Source organism: Carcharodon carcharias, chromosome 4 (assembly GCF_017639515.1).
Source record: "Carcharodon carcharias isolate sCarCar2 chromosome 4, sCarCar2.pri, whole genome shotgun sequence".
Lineage (NCBI taxonomy): Eukaryota > Metazoa > Chordata > Chondrichthyes > Lamniformes > Lamnidae > Carcharodon > Carcharodon carcharias.
The window spans coordinates 95098572-95112983 of record NC_054470.1 but is presented as its reverse complement, the minus strand read 5'-3'; the positions used below and the strand labels follow the sequence as shown (position 1 = coordinate 95112983).

General features: G+C 46.8%; 1 long non-coding RNA gene across 1 annotated transcript in view; it reads left to right on the top strand.

The window, feature by feature from the left end:
• The window catches only part of LOC121277490, a 30731-nt gene extending 16595 nt beyond the window's left edge, over positions 1-14136 (top strand). The window contains exons 2-3 of the long non-coding RNA XR_005942888.1: positions 9318-9568; positions 13906-14136. This is a non-coding gene — a long non-coding RNA (uncharacterized LOC121277490). The remainder of the gene's footprint in view (positions 1-9317; positions 9569-13905) is intronic.
• Positions 14137-14412: the final 276 nt, after the last annotated feature.

Sequence of the window (14412 nt, the reverse complement as noted above, 5' to 3'; positions counted from 1 at the left end):
TTCTGCCTCCTCTCTGTGACCTACCACCGCAACCCTTTTCCTTTGGGGATGTCTAAGTGAATGTATACGCCCCCATCCTTCCCGAAAACCCCATCGCCATCCACATTAACCTCCACAATCTCCTCCTTCCCACCCAAGGGTCCATGTCTGCCTCCAAGTCCCCACAAACCACTCTAGCCATCTCTTCTACCACTACCATTGTACCCTCACCCTCCCACACTACCGCCTCACTCCGCCCTTGGTCATTCTTACCATTCCCTCGTACTAAGCCCACCCTCAGTTCACTCTCCAGGAGGCAGTCATCAGAGCACTCCCTTACACATTCATCTGGACAACCACCCGGGGGGGGGGAGGGGGGGCCTCCCCCCACCGGACATCTTCCCCCCCTCCCTCCAGATCCCATCCCCCCCATGCAGACCCCTTCTCCACCCCACTCTGGACTCCTTTGCCCACCCCTCACCCCTAAATCCCAGACGCCAATCCCCCATGATTCCCCTTGCACTCCGTACCCCTCTCCCAGTCACCCAGACCCCACCCCACCCCCATAGCCCCCAGACTCCTCCTCCATCAACGATGACTTTCCAACTTCCGTGAGCTGCTGCTCAGCAGAGCCATGCTCATGAGAATCCACCCAGCATGCCATTGATGTTCCTCAAGTGTGCCGGGCTCCAGCATCTTCTGCTCCTCCACTGTCCACAATGTGAGCAAGGCCCTGGCAGTAAGTCCCGACTTCTGCGCATCACAGTTGTAAAGACATATCCTGCAGCGGCATGTTTTCCCGCCAAAGCAGGCGGACAATCCAATGGGTGGGGGGAAATGAGTCTGGCGGGCTGGCCTTATACTGGTATGCCGATGTGTTACAATGAGTTCCCACTGTCCAAAGGCAGAGAGCAAGGGACGCCATTGACAGGCTGAGTGGACGATCGCAAACTAGTTTCATGATGTCCTGAAACTGATTTTTGGCCTTCTCACCATATTGTCTGCTCATGCCACCAAACACGCCCAACACCAGTGGCATGAGCAATTCCGCCCGCAGTCTTTGTACTGATCATGCAGGAGAGCTGGAGTTTGGGGAGATGGTGCTGTCTGGATGTAGCTCCCTCTTGAGATGGTTGCACTAACCATTGACAAATGTTTTTTTGCCTTAGAGCTGCCTTGCTAACCTACTGTCATACTGGCATGAGTGCATCCACGTGGGCAAAGGCATTTCAGCTGCTTGAAGGATGCCATCGCAACAGATTTGTTGCCACTATGGTTGAAGGGACTGCACCATGTGTAGATGCTTAAGGATGTGCCCTAGTGGAGTGTTAGTTACTTTCTACAGAGACCACGTGGTCCCTAGGCTATTGCACCCTCCAAGAATGGCCCCATCATTACGGGTCATGACTTATGCTTCCTCCGTGATCATTGTGGGATTGATGACCTTTTGTGATATGTTAAAGACAATGAAGGTGTTGTTGTGCCCACTGCATCGATGCATGAAGAGAGCTTGTCCTCAGCTTATTCCTCCTGGAATCTTGTCACTATGAGGTTGTCACAGGCATGTCTGCCACATTGTGCCCATGCAATGGCATCCTCATGTGGCTTGTCTGAATCCTCATCTTCAGATTCATCCCCTTTAATGTCCTCCTTACCTGAGGAGACATCTAATTCCTCCATGTCTCTCTGTGGCAGCACACCACCTTTTGCAGCACGAGGTTGTGCAGGGTGCAGCAAACAATGATGATGCGGCCCAGTTCCTGCAGTGAGTATTGGGAGACTTACCTGACCGGTCCAAACATCTGAAACACATCTTTATGAGGCTAATAATCTGTTCTATTAATGTCCTTGTGGTTGAATGTGCATGTATCTCTCCTCAGATGCATTCCGTGGATAACAAACAGGTGTCATTAGCTATAACTTCAGGGGGTACCCCATATCACTGAGGAGCCAATTCTCTAAGTGCCAAGCTCCCTCAAATATTTCTGGCACCTGGGAGTGACACAAAACATATGAGAGCTCCCTGGATACCTAGCACAAACATGATGGATCTGCTTTCTGTGACCCCAAATTAGCTGGGCATTCAGAGATTGAAATCCTTTTCTATTAATGAATCTCACAGGCTGTTGCCAGGGAGCTCTCAAGGCCACATGTGTACAGTCAGTGGCACCCTGCACTTGCAGGAAGCTTGAGATCGTTGCAAGTCCCATAGCTCTGGCAGTTTGACTTGCTTCATCCATGCAGAACTACAAATAATGGTGATCTTTATTGAACAGGGCATCTGTCACCTCCCTTATGTTGTTGCCGATCTGTGAACAGATAAAATTGAGCAATCATGGAGTGGTCTCTCTCAATGTACAAGGCAGTAATGCAGTCTCCAAACCTTAATTTTCCCTCAGTCTGCATTTTGCATACCAAAGCCAACCTTTGCAGGCTGATATCATATTGGAGGACAAAGCATTGCTGAGCTTTCCCCTTAGGCACATTCACAATGAGGATCTTAATTAGAGTCAAAACACCAATGCCCTATTACCGACTGTCAGGCTTCCGCTGGTTGTCCTCCAGTGGCATTGGCAATAGCAATGGATACGCACTTATGGCCTGACTACAAGCATGGTGCCTTGAATCCATGGCCATTGTACTGGGAACATGGAGGCTTGTAGGGCCCATGCTGCCTCTGCAGATCTTTTGACCCTACTTACATTCTGACATGCTTCTGTAAGGATCAGATGCTAACTAAGACCATACACACCACAGCACTTAAACTAAATAGGTTCTAGCCTTATTGTGCACCATTAGTGAAAGAGCCAAGCTCATTCATTGTGCATTGGACCCATGGATCCAGCACTCAGCTGAGTGATGATCTCTATGGTTTGAGCAGGACAGTTATAGGGTGCCCCTTCAATTGGTGAAGGATTGTTGTGCTGAACTCCTTCCACACACCCTGGAGCTCCTCCCTGATTGATTTTTTTCTAGCTTGTCTTTTGAACTGTGTCATTGTAAGGTGAACTCGAAAACGGTGCTGCTGACCTTCAACTAGGAGACCAGCTTCCAACCTCCTACCATCCTCACCATTTCCTATCACTATCCAGCCTTCCTCTCTTATCCTTGAACCTAAGGCTTTCCATGTAGATATTCCTGTTCTCCCACCTGAACCCTTTAATGTTGGTGTCACCATGCTTTCTGTCGACCTGACCCTCCCCTTCTTGAGGCCACATGGGAAGTACAACATTGTTTGGCATAGCAAGGGTTAATGCGGCACTGGAGAACAGTACCGCCCAAACTATGATGTAGAGAATCATATAACAGTAGACAGGATGCCATATTTAAAGCACACCAGAGCACAGCCTACTTCATGTTTACAGACCTGGACTGCTCCAGATAACAGAAGACCCTGAAAGTAAAGGTGATGGCCGTCATCTCTCTGGGGTACCTGCTGGATGCAGAGGAAAGCCGCCGTGAACTCCTGGACTCTAGCCGCAGGAGATCTACCAGAGCCACCAATTCGGCCTGGGAGGCGGAGGCAGTGGTTGTCAGCACCAGCGGAGCATAGAGGTCAGCCATCAGTGCAGGAAGAGGATGAATGCTGTCAAGCACATCATTATTCTCAATTCTCACACTCCTAAACCCATCACACATCCACAGGGATCTCATACCTTGAGGGACAACACCACTAACTCTCACACACACCCTCACATCCCCATCAGGCTCATGTCCTCTGGAGCTTGCGTCCTTATCCCATCTATGGCTCTGATCAACACACAAACATTCCACACAGTTCCACGTGTCCTGCTCACATTCTCTCCATCTGTTTTCATGAAGGAGAAACTGGCTCACATCAGCAGGGAGAGGTCCAAACTGGAATGGAATGGCTGACTTTATGCCCCTCACTCACTTTGAGGAGTTTGCCATCGCATTGACTGGTGAAGATGTGGACCGTGCCTGCAGCGACGGTGAGGTCAGCGGCGAACCCCTACCTGAGGACCCTGCACCACATCATCCCTCTCTCAACACAACTGAGAGTGCTCCCCCTCCTGCTTTTGACTCTGTTTCCATGCACTAATTATGTCTACATTGGTTCACAGGGAGCTCTGCCAAGCAACTGACACCCTCAGCCAGCCAGTCCCTCAGCTCCATCCAGTCAAGAGGACACCTCCTCCATTGAAGAGCTGGAAATAAGCAGCCTGGAAGCCCCATCACAGCACTTACCCACAACCTCAACCAGCATAGAGACACACCTCAGTGGGATCTAGATCTAGAGCAGACTCAGGATCACAATCTGGTGGTCACCGCACGGAAACATGTCCGCAGCTGAAGGAGGAAGGTTCAACCGAGCTCCCCAGCACTCGGCGGACTGCTGGGGAGGAGGCATCTGTGAGGTCCGAGTCAGATGAAGAGCCTCTGGATTCGGCCTTCCAATACATCATGCAGAGTCAGCAGAAGGTGGGGAAACATCACGCAGAGCTGTTGGAAGCCCTCAACAGAGTGGCATGAGAGTTGGGGGACTGCTCTCTGATGAAATGATGCCCACATGTGCACGCACGGAGGTCCCCATGGGAAGGATGCCAGATGCCATGGAGACTTTGGTCTAGCAGAACGCAGTGATGCACACAGATCTGCACTCCATCATGGTAGCCATGGGTGAGTTCCTACAGTGGCAACATGAGAGAGAAAAATGGGGCACATCAATGTCCCTCCTGGCAATCTTTCCCCTCAGGGAGTCAGGCCGGGGCCATTAGGCACCTAAAGGGAAGGGGAGTGGCAGCTGGACACCCCTGGGTCATCCACTCAGGAATCCAGAGGCTGTCCGCTCCCCCGAGTCCCCTTTGCTTGTGACCCCCTCATTCTCTGTCACTGCAGAGGGAGCAGCTGGCCCATAGGAGGACAGCCAAAGCAAGCTGGGGCCCCCAAGGCCTCAGCTCTCCAGAGGACGCATGCTGAAGTCATCAGAAACAACAGGGCAACCATTTCACAGGTTGTCTCCACCCCTGCGGCAGATGTCAGGGCAGCACCTAGAAGAACTGGTAGGCCTAGAAAAGCTAAGAAATTCTGATCACAAGTGGTTGCACAGGTGAATACATTTTGCCACTTTACAATCTGAAAATATATTCACTTTCACGGAAAAACGACAAATGTTGTCTTTCATGTCCTCTCCCTGCATCGCTCCCCCGGCTAGCAGTTCAGCTGTATGCAGCCAGACCACGAGTGTTTCTGGAGGGAGAAATATGTGTGTAATAGGGCCTTTAGGAACCCCATGCAAACATTCTCCCACGCACGCGGAGCCTTTATCCATCACACTCACCTCACTGTCCCGAGCATTTTCAATGCTCCCTGCTGGGGTTCTCTTTCAGTTATCCACCTGAGCTGACCTGCATTTCCGCCCACCCACTGATCACACTCCCTTGCAGCACCTGTGCTCGTCCAATACAAGGCTCTGCTCACTTTCGATTTATGCACAATTGCTGTAGTGAAGTTTTTGATTATCTCCCTCATCCTTTCCCCTCCCCGGGTCACTCATGTCCTTTCTCCCATCACAGTATATCCCCCAGCATTGTCATCAACCTCCCCACCATGACTCTACAGCCTGAACCCTTGTCAGTCCAGAATGTTCAGCAGAATGTGCATGTTCCTTATCTTCCTGAAAATCCCACCTCCATCCACATTGGAGACAATCATTAATTCCACAGACCCTTCCCTTGCATGTTCACCGGGACATTCCACAGCCCCCTTACTCCTCCTCCCCGTATCCTCCCACCCCTCTCCGAACTACTTCCTCCCCCCATACTCCCTCCTTCCATGGACACCTTCCCCTCTCCAAACCCTCTCCTCCCCTGTACTCCCTCCTCCCCTGGACAACTTCCACACTCAACTCCCTCCTCCCCTGGACACCTTCACCCCCTCCATACAGCCTCCTTCTCTAGACACCTTTCCCCCTCTGAACTCCATCCTTTACACCTCCCTCCACCTCATACCTATCTCCCTACTTGCACCACTCTTCCTGTTACACCCTCGTACCCCATATTCCTTCCTCCCCCCCAGACAGCCTCCTTCCCCCTCCCAGCCTCAGCCCCGACTGACACCTTCGCCTGCCCTTCCAACATCACGCCATCCACTCCCTCTGCCTCCCCAAACTTCAACTCTCTGACATCTTCACCCACACCCCCTTTCCAATCCCAAGGGTACTCTTTCCTCTCTGATTCACACTTAGACCTTCCTCTCCCACCACCACCACCCCCCTTCACCTGTACCAACGATGGCAAAGTCCATGAAGTTTCAAAGCAGGTCCAAAGCATCAATGGAAACCATGGAAGATGGTGCGAGCCCATGGCCAAGTCCGTGAAGTCTCGAAGCCTCAGTGAAGTCAAAGCTGCTGCGTGGAGACCTCCCATCTCCTGAGAGCTGCTTCACGGTGGAGCCATGTACATGAGGAATGCAATGTATATGTTTGTTCCTCCAGGGTCCAGCAGCTGTAGGACTCCAGCATTTTCTTCTCCCCAATGTCCGTGATCTAAGCAAGGCCCTAGAGGTAAGTCCTGACTTCTGTATATCATGCTTGTCTAGACGTGTTCTGGGCCAGCATGTTTTCCCGTCGGTGTAACGGTAAATCGAGCGTGGGCGGATGATTCTGGTCAGGCCTTGCTTTGCATTCCAAACTGGCTGTATATTGAGTTCACGCTGGCCTCCAGCAGGACTCGCGGTCCGGACGCCATTGTGATTTCATGCCAGCGTGAAACTGAGTTCTGCCAAATTCTCCCCCCACTGTCCACCCCCAACAGGAGTGGACGATTCTGGCCATTGTTAAAGATTTCTTCCCCATTGGAACAAAAGCAATTTTTACTTACATTGATATTTACTTACAAAGATATTGAACTTTGATCAAAGAATTAGAAAGACTCGAATTATCTTGAGTAGTCTACCATTTGTAAATGTTAGTTCACTACATTAAAATTTGTTAAGTAATAAACACAAATGTTAGAGGATATTTAGCCAAGCGTTTTAATCATACCTGTAGTAATTATGGTTTTATTCAGTGTGTCATGCACCTTTAAAAATAATACTTGTTAGGGAAGATCGCATGATCTGAAGTAACCAATGGGTGAGTAGCGCAGGCTACCTCAGCAGTCAGTGTAGAGATAGAGTTGGAGATGAAAGCACACATATAGTTGCTGCTGAGTATGTTGTAAATAATCTTAGTGTTTCCACCCAAGGAGTATCTGCAGATCAACTCTATCTCTAATAGCACAACTCGGCCACCCTACAACAATACCCTAACTACAAAAGAAATGGTCTTCATTTTCTATAGTTCATGTGTCAGACCACATGTAGAAATTAATATTTTGTGGAAGAACTGCCTCAGTAATTTTTAAAGGATATCAATGCAATAGAGAATCTGCAAAGGAAAGAAGCATCGATGATATCAGTTTTATATCATTATGAGACATGACTTAACGTTTGCAGTACTGAGTTGACAGGAAGCTTTGAAAGCCCTGTGCCTGGAGGAAATTAGGATTAATCAATAATATACTACAATGTGTGGTTAGGTTTTTTTTTGTGTGATTAATTATGCTCCATAGCCTTTTAACTGATTCCAAGAAGAGGTGATATATTTCGGTACAGTGGTCTGTAACCATTTTAATAAATGTTCATTGAATCTCTTAAGAAAAATTGTGTTTTACACATTAGTCTGGTTCCTTGTTTTAGACATGGTTGCTACTGTAAATATTTTTTTTGAATGTAACATTTTAAGGGAATCATACAAACTAATTTTCAATTTACTTCCTTGATTATTATATTAAAGATTGATGTGAGATATCAGTCCTGGGGAATGGAACATGTTTCCAATTTTGTCACCTACCATTGTCACTCAGGACACCTGGATCAAGCGCATTATGGGTTAGCTATACTGGGGCCAATTTTCATCTGTATCATCGACCAGGTGAGGCCTTGCAAGCACCATGACTACAGTGGGGGAGGATCCCTCCTGAAGATATATCATCACTTGCTTAATCCTTTTCAAGCACCAATGCAGAGTCTATCACCCAGTGTGATATAGATAATGGAAGTCTGTTCAAGCTGTCTGATGCAATTGGCAAGAAGCCTGTGCCTTTTCCATGGCTTCAGCTAATGCTAAATGCGATCAGTGGGCTGATCATAGAATCACAGAAATTTACAGCACAGAAGAAAGCCATTTGGCCCATTGCATTTGTGTTGGCCAAAAAGAGCTATCCATCCTAATCCCACTTTCCTGCTCACGGTCTATAGTCTTGTAGGTTATGGCATTTCAAATGAACAAGCAAGTACTTTTTAAATGCCATGAGGGTTTCTTCCTTTACCTCCATCTCAGGTAGTGAATTCCAAATCCTCACCAACCTCTGAGTGTAAACATTTTTCCTTATCTATGCCGCCTGGTTATTGAGTGTACTAAGAGAAATAAGTCCTTCTTTATTTGGGCATCACCTCAGTTAAATCTCCCCTTGGCCTTCTCTGATCCAAAGAAAACATTTCCAGCCTATTTAATATTTCCTCATAGCCAGAAATTTCTATTTCTGGCACCAACCTCATAAGTCTCCTCTGGATCCTGTCTAATGTGATCACATCCTCCCTCCAAATGCCATATTCTACCAATTGTACCATTAGCCTTGGCCACTGCTGAAATCATCACAGTCCCAATACTCACCTATCAACAATCTCTGTCAGTCACAACCAGCACTCACACACTCAGTACTGTTACAAGTCTCACATCCACATCTCACAGCTTACACACATTGTTGGCTATTCAAACATGATAGCTACATTAGCTAAACAGATCGCACAAAACACATTGGCACACATCCCTTTCTCTTGAAAGACAAATAAAAGGCAGAGTAGTTCAAAAGCAAAATACTGCAGATGCTAGAAATCTGAAGTAAAAACAGACAATGCTGACATGCTCAGCAGCTAAGACAGCAACTGTGGAGAGAAACAGTTCATGTCTCAGCTTGATAATGACACTTCATCAGAGGCAGTGTAGTTAACTGGAGAGAACAATCATGTCTGCATGTCCTAACTGCCATGGAGGAGTTGTTGCTAGCCATTATTGAGATGTCTATTGCTGAGGCCACAGCCAGTGACAGGGCTGAAATCATTGATGAAGACATCATCTTCATAGCTAATCCTCCTTCTTGCATCTCTAAGCGCTCAAGGCCTATTGCATTTCTGGAATTTTCCATTTCTGGTTTGCACCATTTTCCATCTCTTATTTTATTTTTCCTACACTCTCTTTTGATTTGCAAGCTGTAGATTTTAATTTCCACTTCGGTCCACACTACAGTCCAACATTTGTGCCTTTTTCTTTTCAGATACCCCAGTGATGCAACCTGCTCAGGCTGTGGAGGAACTCCAAAAAGAGATTGATGATGGAAGCATAGCGCCATCACTTGATTTCACATCAGCATCCGTCAGCTCCAAAAGTGACACTGCTGGTATCTTAGAGGACAGAGTTTGCATGTGATGAGATGCTGAGCATGAGTGGGCTGCATCTCGGGAAAGATACAAGGATGGAGCAAATGCCAGTTTGTTGGAGGATAAGCTTTCACTGCAGGGAGCTCAGGTGAGCACTTAGGTAACTTACAGAAGAACCCTGATGGGTATGGACAACAAAATGTTTGGTGCATTGGGAAGCCTGCCAAAAAGCATGTTGTCATTGGCAAGAAGTATGGAGGAGTCCAGCACCAATTTGAGAAAAGGCTTTGAGCAGAGTTCATTCTTTTCAGCCTGATAATAAAAGCACACTTGTGGACCCAACTACGGTGCAGCTTCTGATGGCCAATGTCTCAGCTTCCATTGCAACACAAGCAGCAGCCACCCAATGTCTGAATGCTGCAGTGGAAGCTCTGACTGAAGTAATGCAATCTCAGCTTGCTGTCACTCAGGTTCAGACTGTTACCATCATGACTGTGGAATTGGAGTTGCATTATTTGTATTGTGGTCGAATGATTTCTTCATAGGGAAAAAGTAGCTGTCTCCAGTTGTTTCCTCCCTGCCTCTGCGTTCTCTTCTTCTTCTTCCTCCTTCTGCTTCCCAGCTCCTCAACATACTAGTGGCAGTTGCCTGATGATGGTGAGGCTGTGCAGCTCAGCCAAGTACCACAAGGCTCCTCCAGAAATGCCCAGGCAGTGAAAACATTGCACAGAATTGTCCCAGATATGCACGAAGTGCAGTGGTAGGCGTGAAAAAAGATGTTTTACCCGCTGGCTGCAATGGTGAGTGTTCATGCCGTATCATGCACTGCCCGCCTCGTAAATTATGTAGTCACGGTAAACACGCCGCTTTTCTGGTGGCAGGCCTCTGATTGGCCTGCTATGCTGTTACCTCGTCACTGCCTCACGATGGGCACCATAATTAACATGCAACCACATGCACACTTCTCAATGCTTCCGGCCCAGGACTGCTCCATGGAAGTTATGGCCCCAGAGCCAAGAAGAGTGCAGCCCCCCAATTCAGTGATGCATCCCAGGGCCACCTTCTGGATGCCACAAAGTCCTCAAACCCTGCTCCGGCCACACGAGGTCCATCAGTTTACCACCCTGACTTGGCAGGTGGTGACAAATGTGGTCAGTGCCAATGCTGCATACAAGAGGTTGGCCATCCAGTGCAGAAAACAGATGAATGATCTCATCCATGGCACCAGGGTAAGGCAACCATCTCATCAATCTTAACTCACCCACTCACAACCCATCACACATTCACTAGCACCTCACTCACTGCCAGCTGAAGGGACATCACCACTCATTCTCTGACACACAGCCTCACATCTCCATCTGGCCTTGTCTCCTCTGGAGACTGCCTCCTCATCCCATCCATGGCTACACTCAGCACACTCACCTGCCTGGCATCCTTCTCATTTCATCTGGCATGAGCCCTGGTGATGCACTCTCCATCTATCTTTAGGCAGGACAAGGTCGCCCACAATTGCCAGGAGAGGTCCCAGGCCGGGAATGAAGTTCTGAACATCAAGGTCCTCACTCCATTCAGGAGTCAAGCATTGGAGCTGACTGTAGAGGATGTTGACCGCTCCTGCAGAGACAGTGAGGTCGGCGGCAATTACCCATGTGATGATCCTGCACCACATGATTCCCTCTCTCGCTGGTACTCTTAGTACATTGTTCTGTGTTTAACATGGCTGTCAAGCACCAATAATCTCCACTTTCTCTCCTAGGGACATCTAACATGTCACACTCAGGCAACCAGGACCTTGATCCCAGCGCTGAGAGCACCTCAGATGAGGACACTGAGGGCAGCACCAATGAAGAACTGTCATGGAGCTCATCCATACCCTCCACCAGCACAGCGACACACACCTCGGTGGGACCTAGATGAGAGTAGCATCAGGGTCCTAATCTGATGAGCACACTACACAATCTGTTCCAAAGACAGAGGCAGGGACGTTGCTGGTCACCAACATTTGGAGGACTGTTGGAGGCAAGGAATCTGCTGAGTCCCAGTTAAATGACAAGCCTCTGGACTCGGTTCTCAATCAATTGGTGGAGCTGCAAAGACAATCCTGGGAACATGAGGAAGGGATATCTGGTGAATTCCTCAGATTGCAAGGGATGATGGGGGAGTCTGTCCATCTGCAGTCTGAGGTCATAGTGCCGGCATGCCATGCATTGTGGCAGGATGGCAGCCTCCATGGAGACCTTGGACAAGCACATGAGTCCTGCACTGCTGCACAAGCTGAACTCCATCATTGATACCATAGTTGACCTCCAACACTGTCAATGCAAGAGGGGTGCAGGACAGCTCAATCTCACTCCAGCTCCCCATTCTCCTCAAGGAGTCAGCCAGGGGACATCGTGCACCCATAGGGAGGCGAGCCAGCAGCTCAACACCCTGGGGCCATCCACCCAGGTGACTCCGCGAAGGTCCTGCAGAACCAAATCCCCTCTTGCTGTGACACCCGCAGCTCCAGCTCCACAGGCCAAGGGGGGGTGTACCTGGTCCACAGCAGGACATCCAAAGCAGGACGGGGCCCTCCAGGTCTTGGCCCTCCAGAGGATGCCTGCTAAGATCATCACGGACAGGGTGTCGCAGTCAGCAGGTTACCTCCACCTCAGCTGTGGATGTTGGGGGAGCACCAAGGCGTAGTGGCAGGGTTAGGAAGGTTAAGAAGATGTAGCTGCACAGCTGGACTTGGGTGTTAATCAGTTGTCCATAATGTTCACTATTGTAAAAAAGCTCCCAAGAATGTCTTCTTGCTTATCGTTCCTTGTTATGATGAGCAGTGTTCATGTCACTCAGATGTGAAACCTTGGTTCCTGCACAAGATAAAGGCAGGTGTCTCCGCTATGACACAGCAATTGGGAAAGGCTGAGTTGCTTAAATCCCACAGGGAAACTTGATCAACTGTCATAACCGTTATTTTCAATTGGTATGCTTGAGATGCAGCTCTGAATTCAGGAATAAGACCACCAAGCCTCAAGAGGTTTCTTATATAAAACTAAATTAAACATTTATTAATTTACAACAAATTAAACACATCCACATGTCTACAAATTACTACCATAATAACTTTTACACACATCCCCAAATTAATCACTCCCAGGTAATTCATCACCAAGGTAATAATAACCCATAGACTTTAAACAGACATCAGGCAAAGCACATTTGACCTTACAAATGCAAAATGAGGTTCCTTTGCAGACACAGTTGGAGGCTTACAGGCTGGTTAGTTCTTCAATGCCTGTGTCTTACACAATCTCCTTTCCCCCTTTATACCTGGCTTCCCCTTTGAATGTAAATTTTCCACGGTATCACTAGACTTTTCTTCACATCTTCTAACAATAACATTTTTATCCCACTAATTTTATTAGTTATATTCTTTGACATCTCCCAGCTGGATGCAAGCTTTTATTCCCACTCTTGAATTCTTTATTCAACAAATGCAAATTTACACGTCACCTTTTCCTCCTTACATTTACCTAATTGGCACCTCAAAACTACTATACATCAAAGCGCCCAGACTAGCTGAATTTAATCCAATTAAGACACACACAGTTAAACACATAGACACAGACCTCACTACAATTCCATTTTAAAAATAATTTCCAATAAGATTATAGACATTAGTATTTCTTCACGACATTCCCCTCCTTATCGAAAAATGAACCATCTTAATTTTAAAAAACAGCTTCATTTATAATAGCCCAACTAATGCTATCTCCTATACTTATTACACTATTACATTACCAGATGCATGCATTAACATAACTATATACACACACAAGTCCTTGGTATCAATAGAAATCACTCCAATCCAGTGTCCAGGTGTTTTTTAAAATGTTCAATTTCCCCCTCAAGCTTCAAACTCTTGATAACGCATCTGGGAACAGATTTTCTCTACCACCAACATGTATAATCTGTAGACTAAATGGTTGTAATAATAGACAACACCTGAAAAGCCTTGCACTTTTGTCTTGAAAGTTATCCAAAAACTTCAAAGCATTGTTGTCTCTATAAACAATTGTTTCTGACAAATTGTTTGAAACATAAATTTTAATATGCTGCAATACTAACACCAATCCCAAGGTCTCTTTATTGATCATTGAACATCTTCTCTGTTGTACATTCAGCTTATGTGAAAAATACCCGATCGGTTTTTCAATTCCTATGTCATCCTCTTGTAACAGTAGGGACCCAGTGCTTATATTGCTCACATCAACAGCCAACCTAAATTGCTTGGTATAATCGGGAACTGCCAAAACTGGTATCATAGTTAATTCAGTTTTCAAACTGTCAAATGACTTCTGACACTTCAATGTCCACTGAAACTTCTTGTCCTTTTTAATAGTTCAGTCAGTGAAGCAAACACACTGCTAAAATTTGGTACATATTTTGAGTAAAACTCACTCATGCCCAGAAATCTCAAAACTTTTTGTTTTGTTGTAGGCTCTGGGAAATCTACAATCGCCTTGACTTTTGGACCCCTTGGAGCCATCTCACCATGTCCAATGGTATGGCCTAGATACATACCTTGTGCTTTTGAAAATTCATTTTAGACAAGTTTAGCTTCTTGTAATTGAAAAAATAATTCTTCCGGATGCTGTAAATACTCCTTCCATGACTGACTGAAAACTATCAGATCATCAGTATAAACAGCACAATTGTTTAGACCTGCAATTACTTTGTTTGTCAGTCTTTGAAATGTCACAGGTGCATTCTTCATACAAATGGCATGACTTTAAACTGATATAGCCCATTCAGTGTCACATAAGCCAATTTCTCCTTTTTTTCAACAATGGTACCTACCAATATCCTTTTAGCAAGTCAATCTTTATGATAAATTTCAATTGTGCCACTTTCTCAATGCAATCTTCCAACCGTGGTATAGAATATGAATCTGCTTTTGTCACCTTCACATTCACAGAATTACACAGTGCAGAAGAGGCCCTTCGG